Raw genomic sequence first — 12,878 nt, 5'->3', positions numbered from 1 at the left:
ATTTTATGGAAACACTAGATTTGAGGGAGAGATGGAATGGGAATCTAAGCTAACTCATCAGATGGGCTTCCATTGGCTTTTGAGGGAAGGAGAGATATGGCATCCAGTAAAAGACCTACACTTTACTCTCTATGGAAACACAACTAATTGATAACACAAAGATGTTTTATGGTATAATAAAGAAAACAGGGGTTCCCCGGGTGGGGCCCAGTCAGTTAAGAATCTGACTCCAGCTCAGATCATGATCCCAGCGTCCTTGGGCTTCCTGCTCAGTGGGGAGCCTGCTTCTCACCCCCCCCCATACTCTCTCTCAAATAAATAAAATCTTTAAAAAAAAAAAAAAGAAAACAGGAGAGAACATTTTGGAAGTTAGATAAGCAGTAACCAAGTTAGTGGATCTGAAAAACAGAGTTGTAAGTCAACAGTAATGAAAACCAAAAGTCAAGCACTCAGGAATTGGCAGCAACATTACCTCTGGAAGTGGGGGTGAGTGTCCATTTTTTGAAAGGAGGATTGATTCATAATCTGTGTAAGAAACCCCCAAGACTTCAGATGTCCATCTCCACTGTAGGTAGCCAGGTGACATCCTTGTCACCATTCTAGCAGAAGACTTAAAAACAAAAGAATTGTTCAGGACAGGATGAAACAGTCTTGAGATCACCAAGCATAGCTAAAGGCAACAGTATCAGAATGAAACAGAAATATTAAGTGAAATTCCACAAAGTGCTGTGAAGTGAATTGTGTCCCCCTCAAATTCACACGTTGAAGCCCCAACCCCCAATGTGACTGTATTTGGAGACAAGGAACTGTGAGGACATAATTAAGGCTAAATGAGGTCATGAGGTGGGAGTTCTAGTCCAATAGGACTGGCATCCACAGGAGAGGAAAAGAAAAATAGCAGAGCGTTTGCTTTCTCCATATATATGGAAGGAAGACCATGTGAAGACATAGGAAGAAGGCAGTCTTCTGAAAGCCTCCCCATAAACTAACTCTGCTCATACCTTGATCCTGGACCTCCAGCCTCCACAATTGTGAGCAAATTAATTCCTGCTGCTTAACCCACCCAGTCTGTGGTGTTTCACCGTAACAGCCTGAGCATCCTAGAGATACATATACCTAGTAAGGAGACTGTTAGCCTTCTTCACCTCTTAAGCTCCCAGAATGCTGGTAGCTAAACATACACCCTCCAGGCAAGAGACTGAAGACAATTTCTCTAAGCAATCAGATTAGTCTAAGAGAAAAGTCCAAAAGATACCAACATTGAGAATTCCCTATAAAAATAGCACAGCTAGGTTTATGCAACGTGAAATTCATAGTTGTTTTTTTTTAAGATTTTGTTTATTTATTTATGAGAGACAGAGGGAGGGAGGAGACAGACAGACAGACAGACAGACACAGGCAGAGGGAGAAGCAGGCTCCATGCAGGGAGCCTGACATGGGACTCGATCCCAGGTCTCCAGGATCAAACCCTGAGCCAAAGGCAACGCTAAAACGCTAAGCCACCTGCACTGCTTGAAATTCATAGTTTAAATAGCCCCACCTAAGCATCTAGAGTTTTCAAATCAGCTTTTTAATTACCTCTATCCATAAATGTAAGCAGATAATCAAGAACCACCAGGAATGTGTAGTGATTATGTAGTATGAAATAGAGACCAAAACACATAGGGAAGGAGGAGAATAACTGCCTGTAACTAATAATATTCTCAGAGAAGATATTACATCTATGAAGCAGGAACAAGATGCTTCCCTAAGATGGAATGTTCAGAAAAGAACAACAAATGAGCCTTCGGAAATTTCTTTAAAATGATGGCAGATATAAAATGCATAAAAACTTCAAAATCCAAGTTACAGAAATGACAGAGGAGACAAAAAGGTAGGAAAAGGGAATAAAAATAAGAAACTGAGGAAACAGTTCAGGGGGTCCACTATCTAAGCAACAGGAGTTCTAAAGAGGGGATGGGAATTACACAGGAAATAGTGAAGGAAATAACTTTCACAAGTAATAACTAGAATTGAAGGATATGAGCTTCAAGATAGAGGAAATTCCCCTCAGTGACCTCCATAATGAGTAAAAATACATCTACACCAAGGAACTGGATCATAATATTTCTAAACGACAGGAACAAAGAAAAGTGCCCATTATGGAGGAGGGAGGGAGGCTGACTGATTCATATCATGGTCTTCTTAGTAGAAATGGGAGCTTACAGGCAGTGGTGCAAGACCATAATAGTTCTGAGAGATAATTGCTTCCAACCAGAATTCTATACCTAGCCAAACTATCAACTAAACATGAGGCTAGAATAAAGGCATTTTCAGGCACTTAAGGTCACACAAATATAACCGATCACTTCCTTGTAAATTCGTGGGGGGGGGGGAATGTACTCTGCCAAAATGAGGAATTAACCCAAGAAAGAAGAGGATCCAGGAAATAGAAGATCCATCAGAAAAAGAACACCAAAAGGATCACCAAGATATGAGTGAACAAACCCCAAACAGATGCTGTAGAGCAGATCTGGAAGGCACCCAACCCAGTTCAGAAGGTTGGATGAGTTTTCTCCTCAAGAAGATGACATTAATAGGATAGGGATTGTGAAAACAGCTTTGAGACTAATCTTATTCAACTGGAGGATTGGTGCTGATTTAGTGACATAAAACAAAACATTGGGCAGAGAAAAAAAAAAGATAATTCACTCCAGAGAGGAAATGTTGATAAGAGAGGAAAAAATGCAAGTCATTGCAGCTCAGGAATTGTATTTTCAGGGTAAAAATCATTTAATCACTGAATACTGAATAATAAAATTATGCTATAACTATTTTGGAAAGATGGGAGATGGGACATGTGGGTAGTGATGAAAAAGAGTTGAATCCTCATCTTCCATAGCAAGAAGCCAAAGGACAATGCCAAAAATGAAAAATTCAAGTAACATAAATATAAGCGCATTATTTATAGATACAGAGGTAATTATCATAAGAACCAGCTAAATTACTAAAAGTGGTTGCCCCTGGAAAGCAGAAAATGCAGGGGAAGGACAAATTCAGGATAGATGTGTGTGGGTGTGTGTATGTCTGTGTGTGTGGGTATGTTTGCAACTAGAACTATTTGACTCCCTCAACTATGGGCAAATCTAACTTTTATTTTAAAATAAAATTTAAAGCAAAAAATGAACAACAACAACAAAAAACTCTAAATGGAAAAAAACAAGGAGGAGGAAAAAGTAAGAGAAAGAAGAAAAAGACAGGGGTGTTTGGATTTCCGAGGGGTCATTACAGGGCCACAGGTCATCTGTGCTACTGCTTCTTCCCAAGGCCCCCACTTCTCTGACTCCTTCCTGGCAGGAACCCCTTCTAGCTACCAAGGATCTAAGAACAGAGCATAGCATGCACCCCAAATTCCACACACACAAAAGCTGTCCTCATGGCCCATCCAGGACATACACAGATTCACTAAGACTCATTTTCTTACATACACAGATTCACTAAGACTCCACCCAGGAGCACCTGCCTGTGTACTCTGTCTCTGGGAGAACACTTGCTAACCAGCACAGGAGCGAGGTTGGTTCTAAGGGTGCATTAAGAACCCCAGGCCTTGCCCCATGGGCTTTTGTCTCCCTATTTCTATAGGGAGACTAGGACACAAGACCAGACTACCAACTCTTTAAGCACCTGGACAGGACAGGGCTCCCCAGCCCACCAGCTAACTCTGACCCCACCCCTGAAAGCTCAGGGGTGAGCTTTTGCTTCACTTCAATCAAAGCAAAACAGGACCCTGGTTTAGCCTTGAACCATTCACACAGTGACCATGCTGGAAAGCCACTTCTTGGACAGTTAGTAGGATTTCAGGAGAAACACATTTTAATAATCCAAACACACACACCCCCACACACAACTTAGAAACAAGATTTCATCTCTTAGCTACAAAATGTTTTAACTACAAAGAAGTAGCTTCAATTGCTTTTTCTCCGCCTTTAAAATGATAAAAGTATTCATGCAAATAATTTAAAACTTCTGACAGTCCGAAAAGGGAGGATCAAGAGTCAGTCTCCCACCCTTTTCCAGCTCCTAGGAGCTTTAACGAAAATCAAATCACTGTGAAAAGTTTCTGATGTATTCCTTGGGATATACTTCTATACACATAAGCATGTGCATTGGCATATACCTTGTATTTTAACCAAATAAGAATACTCTGTGCCTACTGCTCTGCACTCTCCTCATTCTGTACTCACTTAACGGGTCTGGGGTGATATATGAAGGTCTCCAAAATATGGTAGAGAAACACCGTGCTCTAACAGCTGCAGGGGATTCCATTACACAGCTGTACCTTAACCAGTCCTCTATTGGGGGATGTATAGTTGTTTTTTCTCTATAATAAAAGGGGATGTAAACAATGTGTTCAAATGCAGATGACTGCATTCATTTATACACATACCAGTAAGATAAATCCCTGTATGTGGGATTGCTAAGGCAAAAGGCTGGTGCGTTTGTAACACATTTCCCAAACTGTCATCCATGGGTCTTACACCAGTCCCCACTCAGCCCACCATGTGGGACTGTGCCTCTTCCCCACACCCTGTCCAACAAAAGGTATCAGCAAATGCATAAGCCTTCACCAGCCTGTAGGGTGAATATTATATCTTGCTGTGTTAATGGACATTTTAAAAAATCTAAGTAAGATGGGGCTTCTATTTGCTTTCTGTATCTCCTGTCCTGTGGACAGCTTGCCTGGGTCTTTGTCTTTCCATCAGGTTTTCTGCTTTCTTTCTGATCAACTGTTCAAGGTCAGTTATATGGAAAAGAAATCAGTTAACTTTGAACCAGAATTATGCGCCTGGTTTCTCTAATGGTACCTGATGTTAAATCCTATCATCAACTAGAAAGAGAGGTGAATCCTTCCAGGATGTCTTGTGAGCACCTAACAAGCAGGAAGAGAGATAAGAACAGCAGTGGTCCTAACAGGTAGGCACTCTGAGAGCTGCCAAGTGCCACCGCTGAGCACTCTTCATACACCATCTCATTTTGTCCTTCCCATAATCTTTTGAGGAAACTCCATTAGTATCCCCATTTTACAGACAAAGAACAAGTGCAGAGAGGTCAAGTCCCTTGCCTAGGCTCTCAGAGCCAGGAAACAGGAGAGATGGGATATGTACCCTGGTTGTCTGACCCAGAGACCCAGTTACTAACCACTCTGCCACACCATCTACTATTTGATTCCCAGGACCTGGCACAGAGTGGGGACCAAGGATCAGGTTGGTCACCCCAGACCATATGCATCTTGATGCCATTGTGGAAATATAAACCACCAGTGTAGCACGTTGGCAGGAGCTGACTGTCCTGTTCTTTCTTCATTGGGTTCTCTGTGTCTAGAAAGGCCCCTGGCACAAAGTAGGACTTAGGAAATGGTGGCTGAGTAAATAAATGAATGAACAAACATCTTCTCACTTGATTATGAGCTCCTTGGGGGCAAAAACCATGGCTGGCTTGTCTTCCCAGGGCCTGGCTCAATGCCTTTCATGGGAAGAATGAAGAACACTCAAAAAAATGTGTGCAAGCCTCACTACTATTTGGGATGGTGCTCCCCCTATAAATTCAACTCCTAGTCAGGTTGGAGCAACACTATCAATCCTGGGAAATCTTCTTGGACAGTATTTGACTGTCATTTGGGAAGACCCATGTAAGATAGGAGAAGGCCAGGGAGGCAGGCCAGGAAGACAAGGGTGGCCTACCCACTCCTGGGCCAAGAAGCTGGCCCCCTTCTTCCACCCTTGCTTTAATGCTCTGGCTATTGGTGTTTCTCAGTCAGGAGCTAATAGCAGCCCACAGCTCCAGCAGTTACTCCGCAAATGAGTATAAACCTAGCTTTCTATCTTCATTAATTTATCTGGTCTTTGAAACAACCACACATCACATGTAGTAGTATCCCCAGAGATAAGGGAAGGCACAGAGATGTTAAGATGCTCAAGGCCACAGAGCAGAGCCAGGATTTTAACTCCCAAAGACCATCAGACCCTTCTGCCTAGGAGTAATACTATTCCTATCTGGGGCTACCTTCCAACTCATGCTCATTTTCCCAGACCCAGCTTCCTGCTTTCCACCCCAGGCAAGAGCTCCCAGCTCCCAGACTTCCCTCCCTTACCTCTCATCCCTTATCTGGCTCTGCCTTTGCTCTTGCTCCATTAGCCATAGCAACAAGTGCTTGTCTTGTTTTTCAGCTCCTTAGGGTGTGAGCATGGATTCCCCACACAGTCCTGCCTTCCAAGGTTTCCTCCATTCTGTTCCCAGCACTGAGCAGCAGGCAATGGGCCCCTGGAGCCCTCCAGACTAGGGAAGAACTGTCCCCGGGGGCCCAGCAGGCGTCCTTTGAGTCCACCTGTCACAAGCCGGGCTGACAGACACAGCTTGTATGCAGGCAACCTCTTAAGGTGAGGGAAGGAAAGTCAGGCCACAGGTGAGCTGGACCTGATTCCCATCCATCTAAGGGCAGAGGGCCAAGACAGGTACTTTCGCCAGCTCTATAACCAGCACTTACGAGGCTCTAGAGTCAGACATGGGTTCAAATACACTCTGTGTGGACACTAGACAAATTTGTCAAACTCTCTGAAGCTAGATTTCCTCAGCTGTAAAACAGGGATGATGGTAATACCCATTTCACAATACACAGGCTTGGGGGAGGATTAAACTGGTTGGCAAGACCCCTCCTATTTTCTGAACCAGTGCTGTACTCAGAACTGGGCAAGTACTCTCATTAGCACCTGCATTATAGATCCAGCACCTGGAAAGCCCTGAGAAACCCTTTCTCCAGGAGCTGCCCCCCTGCTGCCCCCAGCCGTGCTCAGACTCCTCCCTTCATTCTAATCCTATGATCCCTCACAAGACATGTCCCAAGTTCTAGTCTCCAGCCAAGCTTATCTATAGGGGCAAGATGATGACCCTGAATCCAAGGATGCCCAAGCACCCCCAGGCTTGAGGTCCCCACTGCTCCCAGCCCCAAGTGGGTTCCTTGGCCCGGCAGGGAAGGGGAATCCTTGGAAGAGGAGCTGCGAAAGGTAAAATGGGCCCTCACCCCAGGATTTTTCTCACCATCTGTCTTGCTTGGCGTGGATGGGGCCTCACCCATCAGGAGTGAGACCAGCTCCTTCCTTCCCAGCCAGCCAGCCATCCCTCACCCACCCTTTCTCTCCCTCTTTCTCAGCTAGCCAGTCACACCACAGGGCTTGCTCTTAATTAGCCTAACAAAACTCAGTCACCAGGGGAAGTCCTTGAAGTTGAGGATTTCAACAAAACTAAACCACTAAATCCCGTGGCCGCCAGCCTGTCTTCACAGCTTCTCTGGCTCTGGCAGAAATCACACTCCCATGCAGAAACCACAGCCCCAGCAGCTTCAGTGTCCAACTCCCCCCACCCCAATCCCATCTTGGGCCACCTTATCAAGGCAGGCCCGGCCCATCCTTTATCTGCCTGCCATCTCTAAGTGCTTCCATCCCCCTGACAGGCCCCATAAAAGCTGGTAAAAGATGTGGCTGCCCCGCTCCTGACATGGCTGACTTCAAAGGCAGCGAATTAGGTGGGGCTGCTCTGGATGCCTTACTGAGTGAAGGGCAAAGCTCAGTGCTCCTGGGATGACCCTGTTGGTCTGGGGAATCATTCCGAGAGCCCAGACCCTGTCAATAAATACACAAGAGTGGTGAGGGCACAGGGTGTGGGGGCAAGTGTCCCCAGTTCAAGTCCCAGCTTGGTCACTTGGTAACTGGGCAGGTGGCTTGCCTTGTTCTCAGCATCTTCTGTGACAAAAGGGGATCATGAGATTTGCCTGCCTGTCTAGTCCTACAGTGTTTCTGGGACAGGCTTGACATGTGAAAAGGACTCCCTTCTGTACGGAGATGGTTGCTCCTTGGGGCCCCGGTGAGCCATCCTCACAGGGCCCTGGGGAGCAGTGACAACTGAATTTGGCAGATGACCCTGAAGAAAAAGCAGTACAGCAAGGACCCAGGCCATGTGGCACATGTAGGCTCAATTCACAGCTCTACCTACCCCAGACCCTTGAGAGCTCAGGGACTCCAAACACCCTCATGCGATATACAGTAGCTAAAGCCTACCCCCCCAGTAGTGGAGAGTTAGTGTTCAATGAGAACCGAGTGTCAGTTGGGGCAGAAGCAGAGCTCTGGAGATGGACGATAGTTATGGTTACACAATAGTGTCAATTTATTTAAACGCCACTGAACTGTGTATCTCAAAATGGTTAAATTTTATGTTATGAATAGTTTACCACAATTTTTTTTTTGAAGTTTGGCCCTCAGATAAAGGAGACAATTGAGGGATGCCTGGGTGGCTCAGCGGCTGAGCATCTGCCTTTGGCTCAGGGCATGATCTGGAGTTCCTGGGATCAAGTCCCACATCAGGCTCCTTATGAGGAGTCTGCTTCTCCCTCTGCCTGTGTCTCTGCCTCTCTGTGTCTCTCATGAATAAACAAATCTTTAAAAAAGAAAAAAAAAAAAAAGAGACAATTGAGAAATAGAAACAAAGTACTTTCTAGCTCTCCCAAGGGTTCAAACTTAAAACCCAAGATTCTTATCTACTGATAGTGGAAATGAAGACCAGCCCAAGAACTGGCCCTCCTGCCAGTCCCAAATCCACCCCATGGTCCCATCGGCCCCATTGGTCCCATCTGGAGGCTGCGTAGACTGGGCACAGGCCAGAGGTGTCCCGGAGGGCTCCGCCACACACACTGCCTCGCTCCCCTAGAAGTCCCAGAGTCCAGCTCCACTGGCTCCTGTCCACAAACAGTGGCTGCTCAGGACCTCCTGCTCCAAACCCTCAAAACAAAGAAGAAGTGCCGCAAGGGAAAGAGGAAAGAGGAATTAAGTCATCTTCAGCTTCTCCCCCAAGTTGAGCTGAGAAGAATCAAGACGCTTTTTAGGCCCAATGCCCAGAGACAAAATAGGAGATGAAAATATTTATTTGTTTCTAAGGCTCTTACAATCCCGGGATGAAAAGCCCACCTTGGTTGTAACTTACTGCAGCTCGAGCTGCTTCCCAGGCAGGTCTCCCCATGGGCAGCCACCCGTTGCTCAGGTCTCGGGGCAAGAAGTTCCACCATCCCCCTGGGGAGAAAAAGTGGGATCCCTGTCCCAACAGAAACTGATTCTATTAAATGAGAATTATCCCCGATTGGCATCAGGGAACCATAAATAGCCCAGCCGCCCCAGTTGAATCACCAGAACTAGCACTGTGTCAGCATTTCTATATAAACCAGGGTTTGCTAGGGGATTAGCTCACAGCCATAAAAAATTTGCTCCAGGCTGAAACTTGGCCTAAAGAAAATCTCAGCCCAGGAGTAGATACTGAAAAGAAAGCCAGACAGACACCGCCCCCAAACCTCTCGAGGACAAGGGTGCCTCTGACCAGGACCTCTTACACCGGGGCTCTGTTGTCACCAGCATGTAAGAAGCCTGGTGATTTAGGGCACTGCTTGGGGTTGCCATAATTCAAAATTTGGTGGTTTTTTTTTTTTTCTTTTTCAAGCCAAAAGAAGGGATATTTGCTGCTTTGAGAGCTTTGCATAGGCCTGAGTTTGAGAGTGTGTAATCTAAATCCTCCCTTTTCTCTGATGACAGCTAAATGTCAAGCAAAGAGATTTCCCTGGGCAGGGAACCGGGGCTCATGTGGATTCTTTGTACACTGTGGGCACAAATGGGTGCTGTCTTCTACCCGAAAGGTAAAAGGGAAGATTCTGAAAGTAAGGCCTGGGAACCTACTTTATCATAAGGAACCTACTCTATCATACGTAACTCCATGTATGACACAGGTGTAGTCAGTGCTAAAAGGAAGTTGTTTTGGTTTGTTCCCCTGGTAGATAGTCCAATATCAACTACTAAATAAAGTTAGATGCTTCTACATATCATATACATATCTTCCTGGCAGATTCATGATCTAATTTTTTTAAACTATAAAAATATCAGAAGAAAAATTAAGAGAATATATATGTAAATTTAGAGTGGGGTGGTCTTCTTAAATAGGTCCTAAAAATCAGATGCCCTTAGGGCACCTGGGTGGCTCAGTCAGTTAAGGGTCTATCTTCAGCTCAGGTCATGATCCCAGGGTCCTGGGATTGAGCCCTGCATCATTGGGCTCCCTGCTCAGCAAGGAGATTGCTTTTCCTTCTCCCTTTACCCTTCCCCGCCACTCTTGCTCTCTCTCCTTCTCAAATAAATAAAATCTTTAAACACACACACACACACACACACACACACACAAACACACACAAACCCAAAAAACCAGAAGCCCTAAGAAAGAGAAAGTTTTGATATATGGTAACACAGTTTTGAATTTTAGGTAGCCAGTTTTGTCACATATGGCAAAGGGTTTAAATGTTGTCTTAATAAAAGACTCTTATAAATTAACAAGAAAAAGAAAACATGGCAGAAGAAGAGGCAAAGCTTATGAAAATTCAATGTAAAGAAGAAATGAAGTTGCCAGCAAACAATGAAAAGATAGGCCACTTCACTGTAGCTGAGGAAATACAAATTAAAATAACAAATGTGACCCATCAAATTGACAAAATGAAAGCCAATGAGTCAGGGCCAGTGCTGGTGAGGATGTGGGGCGGGCAGGCACTATGAACTGTTCCTACTCTTAGCAAAGTTCTCTGTAGCATCTCTGAACACTTAAAAGGCCCCAAGCCTCACTTTCAAGAGTACGTCCTACAGGCCATACCTGCGGGAATGTTTATTGCAGCACAGTTCATTAGGGTTAAAAATTAAAATCAAAACAAATGTCTATCCATTGAAGTATTCAATAAGTTGATGTTATGCATATATCACTGAGTATAAATTATGCAGGTATTAGGGGAAAAGGAATAAATAACAACTTACCTTTACTGGCAGAAGAAAAACCATGACAAATTTTTTTATTTTTAATTATTCACATATTATAATGCATCCTCCTTTAACACTGCTTGTCTTGTTAATGAGTCTCTTTTTATTTTTCTTTTATATGAGTTAATATTTTTTAAAGGGTATTTATACATGTCAGAAGGTTCATTTTGCCTATACCCTTACTGATAGGGGAGGCTTTTTTTTCCTTTTCTCTTTCTTTCTTTTCTTTTTCTTTCTTTCTTTCTTTCTTTCTTTTTTTCTTTCTTTCACAAATTTACTACCTAATGTAATACCATGATGTGATACTTAATTGTAAAACAATGTGAAGATATAGAGTGTGAGCCACATTTCATTTTATAAATAAGTGGGAAAAAGTAAAATCCCAATATATGTGTATACTTTTTAATTTAAGGTGGTTTGTGTGTAGAACGAGATGTACATGAAATTACCCTGTATTGTGAATACTGGTAACCTCAGGGGGAACAAGCCTGGAAGGGAGACCCACAAACTATTTTACTTTTTCTTTATATCCCTCTATATTGTTTGGCTTTTTAGAACAAATATATTAGTATTATAAAATTTTTTAAACAGGAAAGTTTTAATCATTCCAAAAAACAAAATTCACTGGTAGTGGGGAGGTGGTAGCTGAACTTTCACACGCTTCATAAACACTATGGAGAGCACTAACTAACACTACAGGGTGGCAGAGAAGTGGCACTGCCCCTGCACCCCGGGAGCTCTCGGACAGGTGGGGAAGACCAAATACACAAAGCCCTGAGAAAATGATTTAAAAATCCACAGGGATTCAGAGGCAGGCAGGATCTGGGTGTTCAGCAGAGGCTTCACGGTGGAGGCTCCCCCGGGCTTTGCGAACTGAGAACGGAAGGACTTGGATGAAGGGAGGATTAGGGGAACCAAGCGAGCAGCAGCATGAACAATAGGGCCCTGGCCGGGACGGAGCCTGGTCCCGACAGGCCGGGCCGGGAGAGGGCCCGCCACACCGTGGTGCCCAGCAAGCCCCCCGAGGCCCCGGCGGCTGCACCTCTCATGCCTCACACGGTGGCGCCCCTAAACGAGAGTCTGCACATCGGTCTCACACCGCCTGTGCGATGGACGGTTTCGGTTTCCCTTCACGCCACCACTTCTCTGGGGAATGATTCACAGCCAGACTGCTCTCTGCCCCAGTGCTGAGCCAAAGGCAGGCACCCAGAAGTCTGGGAGCCCCCCTCCCAGGGATCACAGGTCTGTGAGGCTGGCTTCTGGGGTCACTGAGTTGTGTTCACGCCCAGCCCAACCCAGGTTGCTCCACAGCCCCCCACCTCATGCCAGCACCCCCCCACACACACACACAGAAGCCCCCAGACAGCCACCATCTTCCCAGCTGGGACCTAAGCTGCTGAGGGCAGCGACCAGACCTGACGGGTTCACGCTTCTCTGGCGGGTACAGGGCCAGAGGGGTGCTCAGCGAGTCAGTGACGACCAGTGTCGGTTCACAGAGCTGGTCTTTGCCCAGAAGCCCTGCCTCCCCGCCGTGCTGTCTGGCAGAGCGATAATACCACCAGGTCTGGGAGCTAAGAGTTGGGATCTGGGGCTTATGAGACCAGTCGACAATGTGAAGTTCTGAGAGACCAAAAGAACACAGCGGCCCACATCGACATTCTTAAGGGAGTATTTGATCAGAAGAGGACAGTGTGTGGATTGTTTTCTACGGGGGAAGGAGGAAACAGGATAGTCTGCAAATTATTTTCGTTAGATGCACAAGGAGTTGGTCTATTTCCCATGATTTGTAAAGGAGGAGAGTAAGGAAGGAGGGTGGTTTTCCCACACGTACATCCTTAGTCAAAAAGGGTGACACTTTATTTATTTCAAACCCAGGAATGTCTTGGTGAGACTTCTCCTAAATTGGTCAGGAATAGCAAGGCCAGCTCTGAGGACAGACATGTCCCTTCCTGCCAGTCCCTTCTGTCAAGCCCTCAGTGGTCTATCCCCAGCCAGCACGCCAGGGACCCA

The 12,878-nt window shown here is 45.3% G+C and overlaps 1 long non-coding RNA gene across 6 annotated transcripts in view; it reads right to left on the bottom strand.

Moving 5' to 3' along the window:
- Positions 1 to 12,878, bottom strand: part of LOC140641359 (uncharacterized) — a 267,792-nt gene that overhangs the window by 59,785 nt on the left and 195,129 nt on the right. For 3 of the 6 annotated variants that reach the window (XR_012037890.1, XR_012037894.1, XR_012037895.1), the window contains exon 1: positions 473 to 763. The exons of 2 other annotated variants lie outside the window; for them this stretch is intronic. This is a non-coding gene — a long non-coding RNA (uncharacterized lncRNA). Of the gene's footprint in view, positions 1 to 472; positions 764 to 7,074; positions 7,173 to 12,878 lie in introns of those variants that run through there. One more of the 6 variants, XR_012037891.1, reaches the window with a different exon arrangement.

This window comes from Canis lupus, chromosome 10, assembly GCF_048164855.1.
Source record: "Canis lupus baileyi chromosome 10, mCanLup2.hap1, whole genome shotgun sequence".
Lineage (NCBI taxonomy): Eukaryota > Metazoa > Chordata > Mammalia > Carnivora > Canidae > Canis > Canis lupus.
The sequence above is the reverse complement of the archived record's forward strand: the minus strand, read 5'-3'. Positions and strand labels throughout refer to the sequence as shown.